Genomic DNA, 11,450 nt, shown 5'->3' on the forward strand with positions numbered 1-11,450 from the left:
TGTAAGTGGAAAGAGAGGATGGCAAATGAGGAATTACTTCCATAACATTGGTTAGTGAGGCATTTCCTTAATTGGTAATTGTTTTGGGAGTAGCCTCCAACATGGGAAGTACCATTACTGGTCACATGGGTTTGAGTTATATATGAAAGAGAGCTGAACAATCATGCAGTGCAAGCCAGTAAGCAGCATTTATCCATGACCACTTCTTCAGTTTATGATTTATGCTCCTACCTTGGTTTCTATAACTTATAGTCTAAAACATGTAAGCTAAATAAACCTTTCTTCTCTCAAGTTTCTTGATACTCTGAGAGGATATTAATGAAGTGTAGCCCCAGTTGCAGTAAAGTGCCCAGGAATAAAGGGGTCATGGAGAATAGCTGACATTTAGCACGTGTCAGGATTGCAGTCTGTGAAGATAGGCAAGAATGACATTGCCAAAAGGATCATATTCATATTCATTTTGTAGTGGTGAATCCAAGATACCGGAAATAAGAATGCCATGTACACTGGCAAGTTTTATGTCAACTTGACACAAGCTAGAGTTATCAAAGTGGAGAGCACCTCACTTGAGAAAATATATCTATAAAATATGGCTGTGGGTAAGCCTGTCAGGCATTTTCTTGGTTAGTAATTGATGGAATAGGGCCCAGACCTTTGTGGATGGTGCCACCTTTGGGTCAGTAGTCTTGGGTTCTATAAGAAAGCAGGCTGAGCAAGACTTGGGAACAATCCAGTAAACACCACCCCTCTATGATCTCTGCACTAGCTCCTGCCTCCAGATTCTAGCCCTGCTTTAGTTGATGTTATGATTTCCTTCATTGATAGTCTGTGTTGTTGAACTGTAAGCCAAATAAATCCTTTTCTCTCCAACTTGCTTTTGGTGGTGTTTCATCATAGCCATAGTAACCCTAACTAGTACATCATCTAATGATTACAAAGGGGAGTTTCATGTATCAAAGGAAGCTGTCTGACCCTAGGAGACAGGCTGGGTATGCTATGTAATTGCTGTAGTCATTTTGAGCACAAAAGATTGATAGAGAGCACCAGACACTGGGCAATGAACTACTTACTTACAGTTTGATTTTGTTTTTTTGCTTATTTGATGGTAGTTGTACTCTGGTATTCTCTCTTGGAGCAAGAATATACATAATTTATTTTAAATTTTAGAGGATGTCATGGTTAAGAAACTTTGGAGTTTAAATTAGACAAAATTTTGAAAATGTTGAAATTGTTTAGATTGTGTAATATTTAACATAAGATATCTGAGGTAAACAGGAAAGATAAGATTATAATTTAAATTAATTTGTGTATCTTATTGACAAGTGATGGAATTTCATAGTTACAACTGTTAACTTGGCATACTTGAGAAGAACAATCTCAACTGAGGAAATGACTCTATAATTTTGGTCTGTGAGAATGTCGGTGGTGTGTTGTGAAGTATTATTTTTAAATGTATTACATTTATTTATGCTGTGGAATATTTATTTTACTGATGCAAATATGTGCTGCATTTTTTTTAAAATATTGCATTAGTTGAACTCTGTGAATCTGTGCTACTTTGCTATCTAAAACACCTGACTGGTCTAATAAAGAGCTGAATGGCCAATAGCAAGGCAGAAGAAAGGGTAAGTGGGTCTGGCAAGTAGAGAGAATAAATAGAAAGAGAAATCTTAGAGAAAAAGATCTAGAAGTGAGAGAAGGAGGAGGACTCGAGGGACCAGCTTCTCAACTACACAGTAAAGCACAGAGTAAGAATTAAAGAAAGGTATAGAGAACAGAGAAAGATAAAAGCCTAGAGACAAAAGACACATGAAATAATTTTGTTAAGAAAAGCTGACAAGAAATAAGCAAAGCTAAGATTGGGCATTTATAAGTAATGACAATTCTTAGTGTGTGATTTTTTTGGGAGGGGGGAGTTTCAGGGGGAGGCCCCTGAAAGAGTAAAAGAGTAAAAAGATTTTAAAAACCAACATTACTGTGTAATTTTTGAAATTGCTAATTGATATAGGAGGTCCCTGCACATAGTGGGTAGTATTGTCCCTGGTTAGGTGAGACTGGGCTGTATAAGGCAGGTAGCCAAGAAAACCAGCAAGCCAGAGAAGTAATATTCTCTGCTATTCTCTTTAGTTTCTTCTCTCTCAAGCTATTCTTGGTCATTGCATTTATCACAGCAACAGAAAGCAAACTAAAGCAAGAACAAGCCCAAAGAAATAGAGGAAAGGACTTGAGAACGAAAATGTGATATAAACAGGAACTCGATTATAAAATGGTCTATAACAACATTTACAATCATAATATTCAGACTTTAGGTTAAAAGGACCAGATGTTTCATTGGGTAGAGATTCTTGCTGATAAGCCTAATAGTGTGAGTTTAATCTCTAAGATCAACATTTTGGAAAGATAAAGTCAATTCGTACAAGTGATGTGACTTCTACACGTGTACAGTGGCATGTACATGAGAGTGCATACACACACAAAGACATATATAAACATACACAAATAAGTAAATAGGAGAAAAATTGAGAATGAGACTAATGTCAGAGAATTGCCTTCAAAAAGTATGACATATTTTATTTCTTGTCTATATGTGCTTAAAATTTACAAAAAATTCACAAAAAATTCAATGAATCCAAACTGGGAAAATATATTGTCAAAAACCAAAGACTGGAGGAATATAGATTCAAATTAGACAGATATTAGAATATGTGGACCTCAGAAGTATATAGCTTAAAAAGACAATGATATTTAATTTGGAATTCAATATCAAGAAAAATTACTTCAAAGAATTTACTTCAAAGAATGAGGCAAGATAATTTTTCTCATAGGAATGAATCTCTGAAATAATATAGAATGAATATATATGAATGAATGTTTAAATTAGACTTCAGGGTGAGGTAATATGAAAGGAAAGGATGTGGAACTGGAAAAGAGATGTTATGGGTGAAGCTGGAAAAAGTGGAGGGAGGGAAAACTTTATGAGAGAAGAACATATTTCCTGTCCAAAGTCCAAAGTCACCCTTCCTAAATGAATGTAAAATATATATTTTATACATTTGAATACATGTACATAATACACACATATAGAGTGTCAAGGTAAATGTAATATTATGAACACACCAGAAAAAAGAAATTTAACCTTTTGGTTTTTTTTTTATTTTTTATGTTTTGAGAGCCTTTTTTACAATATATTTTAACTAAATCAACATTCCCAAATCCTCTAAGTCTACACCCTTCCCTACATATATTATCATTTAAGACGATTTTTGTTCCCAAATATTGCTAGGTGTGTGATCTTCCACTGAAGAATGGCCTACTTAATTGGGACTACAATCTTAGACAATACTTTTTCTTCTTCTCCCAGCAGCTAACAATGGTCAATTGCCATTTTTAGGGGTAATATTCTTCTTCATGCTTTGATTCATTCTGGATTGAGCTTTCACATGTTTTGTGCATTTTGACTCAACCATTGTGAATAAAGATGGGCAGTTGCCATGCTATATCTGCCCCCAAATATGCCCAAAGCAAAGCAAAACAGTTTCTTTGTAGTCATCCACCAACATTCTTTGCAATGATCCCTGACAGCATCAGGAGCCCTCATTAAATAAAGAAGACAATGTGTTAAAAAAAACCATGTTCTGAGAATATTGCAGTAAAAAAAATTTAAAAATGAAGTAAAATTTATAAATGACCTCTTCTGGAATAAATTTATTTTAAGGTTGACCATTTTATAAAGTAAAGGAACACAAATGGGCACATGATATTCTATGTGTCATTTTCCTCAATTTTAAAATGAAGCAAGCAGACTATATTGATTCTGAAGTTTCAAAGTCAACAGAGTCTCAAAATATCTCACCTAGATTCTTGACAATGGTACTTATATAAAAGAAAGAAAAGTGAAGATGTTGCTAGAATGCTATGAAGAGGGAACAATCAGAGGGAAGAAAATAGATTGTCTTAGCTAGCTTTAATGGTAACGTGCCAATTTCTCTAGATAAACCACAAGAAAAGAAAAATATGACTGGTTTTGACAAACTAGAGTCTTATAAGTTCTATTTAATTCATTCTAGCAAGAAGAATTTATTTAAATATTTGATTCATCAATAGTTATTAAACAATATAAGATTTCAAATTAAAATGTATATTTCTAATATTACCTGGGTAAGCTGAAACTGTATATTCAGTATCCAGTTGCTATGTCAGGGACTTGTAGTGTGTTGTGCCAGTTTCTTTTCATCATTCAGCTTCTGCAATTTATCTTCATGAAGAATTAACAAAACCACTGGATACATTTTGACTTTTTAATTAATTAGTTGTGTGTGTGTACATGTGTACATGTGCCAAAAGAATGTGTGTGATGGTCTGAGTCAGTTTTCCCTTTCCACCTTTTGATGTGGAAGAATAAAATTCATGTTATCAGGTTTGGCCACACAGTACCTTTACCTATCAAATTACTTTGATGAATCCTTGATATAATATTAAAAGAACAAAATGCTGTCAGTTCTCTTGTATAAAAATCTCCCTTTCAAAGATAGGAAGATGACAGACTAATAAAGACAGCAGTCTGTACCAACAAGAATTAAAGAGAGAACCTTATTGCAACTAAACAAGATGCATATTTATTTAAATATTGTAATTTAAGACTTGTTTGGAAATTAAAACAATGCTTTAACACTGCTTCCACAGTAACTGAAGGCATTTTCATATAACCTTATCTAATGACTTATTTAATATAAAGCAACAACTATGCAGTACAATATGGAATATTTATTTTAAATATCCTGAAAAGATGAGAATATAAAAAAACAGTGTTTTCAAAAGAAATATTAAGGAATAGTTTAGGAGAAAACACAGAAACCATATCTTAAAACTCACAATTACTGACTTCCAAAAGTTATGAATGTATACTTTTCTTTAAGTTTTACCTGAATATAAAATAAAATTATGGCTTTTTGGTTTAGGAAATGAAGGGTTATTTACTTTGCTTATTTATTTATTTATTGAGAGCATCTCCTGTAGTACAGACTGGCCACTTGAACTTCTTCATCTGCTTCCCAGCTGCTGGAATTACAGGTACATACTACAATTCCCAGCCTGTACATTATGCATAATTTGATCATACAGAAATATTACATATTTAAGTGTGGCAACATGTATGTGGTTAAAACCCACTTAGATAAGATTTAATAAATAAGAAAGTAAATATGAGGCTTAGCGATATATTAATAATTATTGAAATTAAATTTGTTAATCTACTCATATGTAAACTACACATCAAAGATAGTAACTTTGGTTAAACGCTTAGAATAAGCTAGATAGACAAAACTCAAATGTTAGGGTTTAAAAGGCATGCTGAACATAATGACCTGAATGTTAAAGTTTTCACATTCTTCTCTTTCTCTGAAAAACTCTAAATAAAGTTAAGTAAAAGGTGTGTTGAAAAACTGTAGTGGCATTTCAATAGTATTATAATAAATAAAGATTGCCTGAAGATCTGAGAGTAAAACAGTCCCACTGGTCAGCCTTATAGACCAGGTTATGGTAACACACAACTTTAATCCCAGTATTCACAATTACATAGACCTTTAATCTCAGTAGCCAGGTCACACACTTTAAATCTCAGTAGTCACACTAGTTGCCATAGAAACTGGGTGGTGCATGCCTTTAATGACTATGATGTACATCTTTAATCCCAGCCCTAGAGAGGCTTATAAAATGGGAGGAAACAGCTTTCAGCACGCAGTCTTCTTATAAGCTTCCAGAAAGCAGAATTGCCATTTCAGACTGAGGTCAAGGTAAGAGTCAGTGGCTGGCTGTTTTGCTTTTTGGATCTTCAGTTTGAACCTCGATTTTTGACCCTGAGATTTTATTAATCATGCTTCAAAAAGACTTTTTTGTTTATTGAAAAACAATTAGAATCTAAACTTTAAGTTTTTTATTAATTAGTTATCGATACTACTCAAAGATTGGGAACAATGCAATACTCATTCTAAAGTTCAGAGAAAATATCAAAAGAGAATGCATAAAGAATGTAAGAGCTAAGAGATAGAATAGATTACTGAGGATCATTGCCTTCTGGCTTTGACATGACCTTGTTGTGCTTGAACATCTTGTGTGCAAAGCATCTGTGATTTTTTACAAGGCCAGACAAGAGCCATCATTATTACATCATAGACGAAGGAGGGGCAATAGGTTCCATCCCTCCTTGAATCACTGTAGGCAGGTAACAGTTGCTGGGGGAGAGATAGACATTTTTAGTTGTGGTAGCTACTGGTAAGGTGACTGTGCTTTTTATAGTTATTTCTTGCTCTTGGGCCTGTAAGTAACCCTAGTGAAACTCATTGGGTTACCAAAATGAAAAAAAGAACAAGAGAGAGAGAGAGAGAGAGAGAGAGAGAGAGAGAGAGAGAGAGAGAGAGAGAGAAAGGATACTTCAATGATTGGGAAGAAGTATCAATGGAAGAAAAGGGAGAGCATAATTGATGAGGTGAGTACATTTTACGTTGTATATACAAGATATCACAACAAATCCTTTTATTTTAAATAGTTAATGTGTTACAAAAAATATTAAGGGGAAGGCATGTCCCTAACCATTTGTTCTCAGGTAAAAGTTATCCTTTTAGAAAGCATTCCATTGTAGATATACATAATAATCCCAAAATCTACATTTAAATAATTTTACTATAGGAGAATTTTGGGAAAATGCCTGTAATCATAGTATTAGTTCAAATACAATTATTTTCTCTATACTGAGAAAAAATCATCACTTATTTTCACATTTTTAAATTAATTTTAGTATTACATTTATTTAAAGTTTAATTTAAAATGAGAAATCAAGAGCTGATTTGGGTTCAGTGATATGGCTTGCAGGATAATACTGTTTATATCCAATCTTAATAGCCAGAATTTAATTCCTAGGATTCACAAGTTGGAAAGAGTGAAATAACTCCTGCAGGTTGTCTTCTCACTACTACATGCATAACAACATAACATATTCATATGTGGATAAAACCTAAATGGTGCATCTTCCTGAATTGTACATGATGCACCAATAACTGGATCTGTACATTTTATACTGATGCAAATAAATCAGGTAAGGCAGGTTACAAATCAGAAGAATTAAGTAAGTTGGAACAAAGCCCTTGTAATTCTGTCCAGAAGGCAGAATTATATACTATTCTTATAATACTAAGGGATTTTAAAGAACCTCTCAATACAGTTACCGATTCACAATATGCAGAAAGAGTTGTCTTACATATTGAAACTGCTGAATTTAAACCAGATTATAAGAAATTGACTTTATTGTTCATCGGGTGTAAGACATAATCAGGAATAGGCTTTGTCCTATATACATAACATACATCTGATCCCATATGGGTCAGCCAGGTCCTCTAGCACAAGGTAACACAGAAATTGATCAATTATTGATTGGTATTGTGTCGTAGGCCTCTGAATTTCATTTAAAAAAATCATGTCAATAGAGAAGGTTTAAAGAAAGAGTTTTCTATTGCATGGCAACAAGCTAAGGAGATTATAAAGAGGTGTTCTACTTGCTCTCTGTATAATCAAACACCATTGCCTGCAGGAAGTAACCTTAAGGGTACTCAAAGGAATAAAATCTGGCAGATGGATGTGTTCCACTTTATGGAATTTTGAAAAATTAAAATATGTACACCACACCATAGATATGTATTCAGGTTTTCAATTGGCAACTGCCTTGAGCTCAGAAAAGACTGATTCAGTAATCACACATTTATTGGAAGTTATGGCCACCATGTGTATACCTGCACAAATAAAGACAGACATTGGTCCAGCATATGTATCTAAGAAAATGAAATGATTTTTTGCTTATAATATAAAGCACATTACAGGTATACCAAATAATTCTACAGGTCAGGCAGTTATAGAAAGATCAAATTGTACTATAAAGAATATGCTGAACACAGAGAAAGGGATGGAAAATACCCCCAGAATAGATTTCATAATGCTTTATTAACCTTGAATTTTCTTAATTCTAATGAGAAAGGAACAACAGCATCAGAGAGGCATTGGATAATGGAAAAAAAAACTTCTGAATTGAATCAACCAGTATATTTCAAGGATGTGTTGACCTCATAATGGAAACCAGGAGATGTGCTATGTTGGGGAAGGGGTTTCGCTCTTGTTTCCACAGGAGAAGAAAAATTATGGATACCATTAAAATTAACAAAGATTTTCTTTGAAAAGGAGAAACCTATTGAAACAAAGAAATGACAGCTCATCCACAATGGTGACAACCATATAGGTGGTAAGGAAAGACATATAGGATTGGGGCAGGGTTCTGCTCTTATCTTTGCAGGAAGATTAAACGTCATCAAATATTAAAGAGACCCTGGATGTTTGAATGCTGACAAAAGGTACAATAACTATCCACTAAAGATCATCTAGAAAACGGAATATGGATTATGTATAAAGGTACTGGTTATACTTACATTTACACATTTACACACACACACACACACACACACACACACACACATATATATTCAACTGGTTTTGGCATTGAACAATGGCTCTGTACTTCTCTAAATACAAGCGTATTGTTAAAAGGAACATTCAGAGTTTCTGTCTCATATCAGGAGCCATATGGTATGGGACAGAAGGAAGACTTTAGGAAAAATTTTACTTTCTCCATGCTTATTTGTTTATATCATATTCTTCACTGAATGTATGTTTATATGAATGATGTTTAAGTTTTCCACAATGAACAATATATTTTCCTACAGATCCTTTTCCTGCAGTAGTCTTTGATGTTTCCAGGAAGAAAATGGGGCCCCACAGCAACAGTTCCACCTAGGTGAGATTACATCATGATGTAAACAGCACTACTACAAGATCACTTTTTGGGAGACTACAGCTGCTGAAATGGTGCACCTTCTCATGACATTCTGGCCATAACTCCAAATAAGAACAACAACAACAATAACAACAACCCCCACCTATTGACTTCTTGAATTTTTTTTGCAACTATACTAGACAGTAATTTTAAAACATAACCATCAATTTACTTTTGCAGGATCCCATTAAGAGAATATCACCCTCATGACAGCAGGAAGCAATTCTAGAAGACGATGCCCTCATCCCAAAAAACGTTTGTCCATAGGGTTGGGAACACTGTTGAGGGGTTGTTGATTATTACTTGTACTAGGTAGAGGGTTGAGGTGAAAACTATGTTTGTTCAAAAAAAAGGGGGGTACTAATAATGGGTAATAGAGTGAATATTTGTGAGCTATTTTTTATGGATAACTTACATTGGTATAGTTTTTGTATATTGATATAAGTTCAAATTATATTTGTTAGTTTTGTTTATATTTGTACACTTACACAAAGTTATTTCATCAGATATATGCATGTTTCTACCTCAGTTTAGAACATTTTGTATATTGGTACAACTCTTAATATATATTTTCATATTGCATTATACATTACTCCTACCTCTGAGCAAGATACTTATATATTGTTTACATTTTGAGGTCATTGGCCTTTTTTGTTACACATTTGTTTAAAGGTTATTTAATATTCTGACATGAAGTTTTAGTCTAAGTTATGCAGGTATTAATTATTAGAGGGCAATAGTTCATGTTTGTTGTACATACAGTCAGATCAATTAGGTTCTTTAGATATATAGAGATTGTATTCTGTCTATATAGGTAATCTTCAACCACTTCAAAGATCTGTGGAACATGGTATTTAAAATAACTTAGGGTTCTGTTGACATGGGACATGATTGCTTCTGACAGCACCAATCTATTCCCAAGAGAATGTTGAGCACTGAAGACACTCTACTTGGAGCTTATTTTCTTCTTGGCAAAACTGGTCTTTGGACAAGGGACTGACAATACCTCAACAACCAACAAGTTACATGATATCTTGAAATGGATAAGCAGGACTCTCAAATCTTGCCAAGACAGGGTAAGACAGTTTTGAAAATTTTCTTCCCTCAGAAAATGATCTCTAATTTATGATAGGACTTATCCAAAGTTGGTTGCTTTTATGTTGAATAATGAGACTTTGGGTGATTGATCAGGTAGCTAATTGTCTCTGTCGTATATTGTTCACTTTTGAAGCTACTTGATTGTACTTCCTGTCTGCTCAAGTAATATTATCTCCTTTCTCAGGCCTTTGATGGGTTGATGGGGTTGAAGATTAGATAGTTGTAGTTACTGTACTCTTATGATCTAGCCAAGCCATTTCCTATGCAAGACTTAGACTCCATAGGATAGAATGTTTATTAAAGCATTTAGCATATGTTCTTTGCTTAATATTATCTATGCTGGTTGTAATTCTAATTATACTTGATAACTGTTCCCAGTATATATAGTTTTGTATTTGGTTTGGAACTCTCTTAAATAAAATGGGGAGGTGCTGTGGGAGCACATTTTGCTCCCTCAGCCAATAGCCTTTAAGATACCAGCCAACTTGGGCATGGTCTCTTATACTGTAAAAAGCAGTGGTAACTGTTCCAGCTCTCTTGCTTCCAGCTCCTGTTTCCGGCTGCTAGACTCTGTTCCTATTCACTCAGAAGACTGTTGTCTAGAACAGTGATCTGTAAGTTTTCCCTTTAAATAAATAACCCTTTTATTATTCATAGTTCTGAACTGATGTGGGATTGTTTTGTGATTTACATCATCAGGTTCAGAAGATGGCTAAGTAATGAGAAGCTACTTGGCAAAGATGAAAATAAATATGGGAGTCATGAATGATTAAAGTTGATGGAGGACTCTCATTGGTTAATAAAGAAACTGCCTTGGCTTTTTGATAGGGCAGGATTTAGATAGGTGGAGAAGACAGAACAGAATGCTGAGAAGAAGAGAAGTGAGTCAGATGCAATGAAGCTCTGACCCAAGATGGACGTAGGCTAGAATCTTTCCCGTAAGACATCACTTGTGGTGCTATACACATTACTAAATATGGGTTAAAGCAAGATGTAAGAATTAGACAATAAGAGACTGGAACTAATGGGCCAGGCAGTGTTTAAATGAATACAGTTTGTGTGTTGTTATTTCGGGGCATAAGCTAGCCAGGTGTCTGAGAGCCGGGTGATGGGAAGCGTCCCGCACCTCTCACTATATAAAGTTGATCATAGATGACTAAAATAAGCTGCAGGAGAAGATGATAGAGAATATGACTCAAATATAATGTGTTATATAAATCTTAGCCCATTAGTTATCTAAATGTTTATCTATGCTCACATTTTTTTCACCAAATCTTCTCTAGCACCTTTGGCACACACTGTTTTTAAATCCTTGCCATTCCTATATTCATTAGTTCACCCTGTCCATTGCTTAGATTTATTCTTCTTTGATGCTCCTAGAACTTAGTTCTACCATGCACTTATTGCTTTCAATTTTGATGTTCATTATTTAATTGTGAAACTATATTTTAACAAACTCTTTGAAAAATCATCTTGTTAT

Source organism: Arvicola amphibius, chromosome X, assembly GCF_903992535.2.
Source record: "Arvicola amphibius chromosome X, mArvAmp1.2, whole genome shotgun sequence".
NCBI classification, from domain to species: domain Eukaryota; kingdom Metazoa; phylum Chordata; class Mammalia; order Rodentia; family Cricetidae; genus Arvicola; species Arvicola amphibius.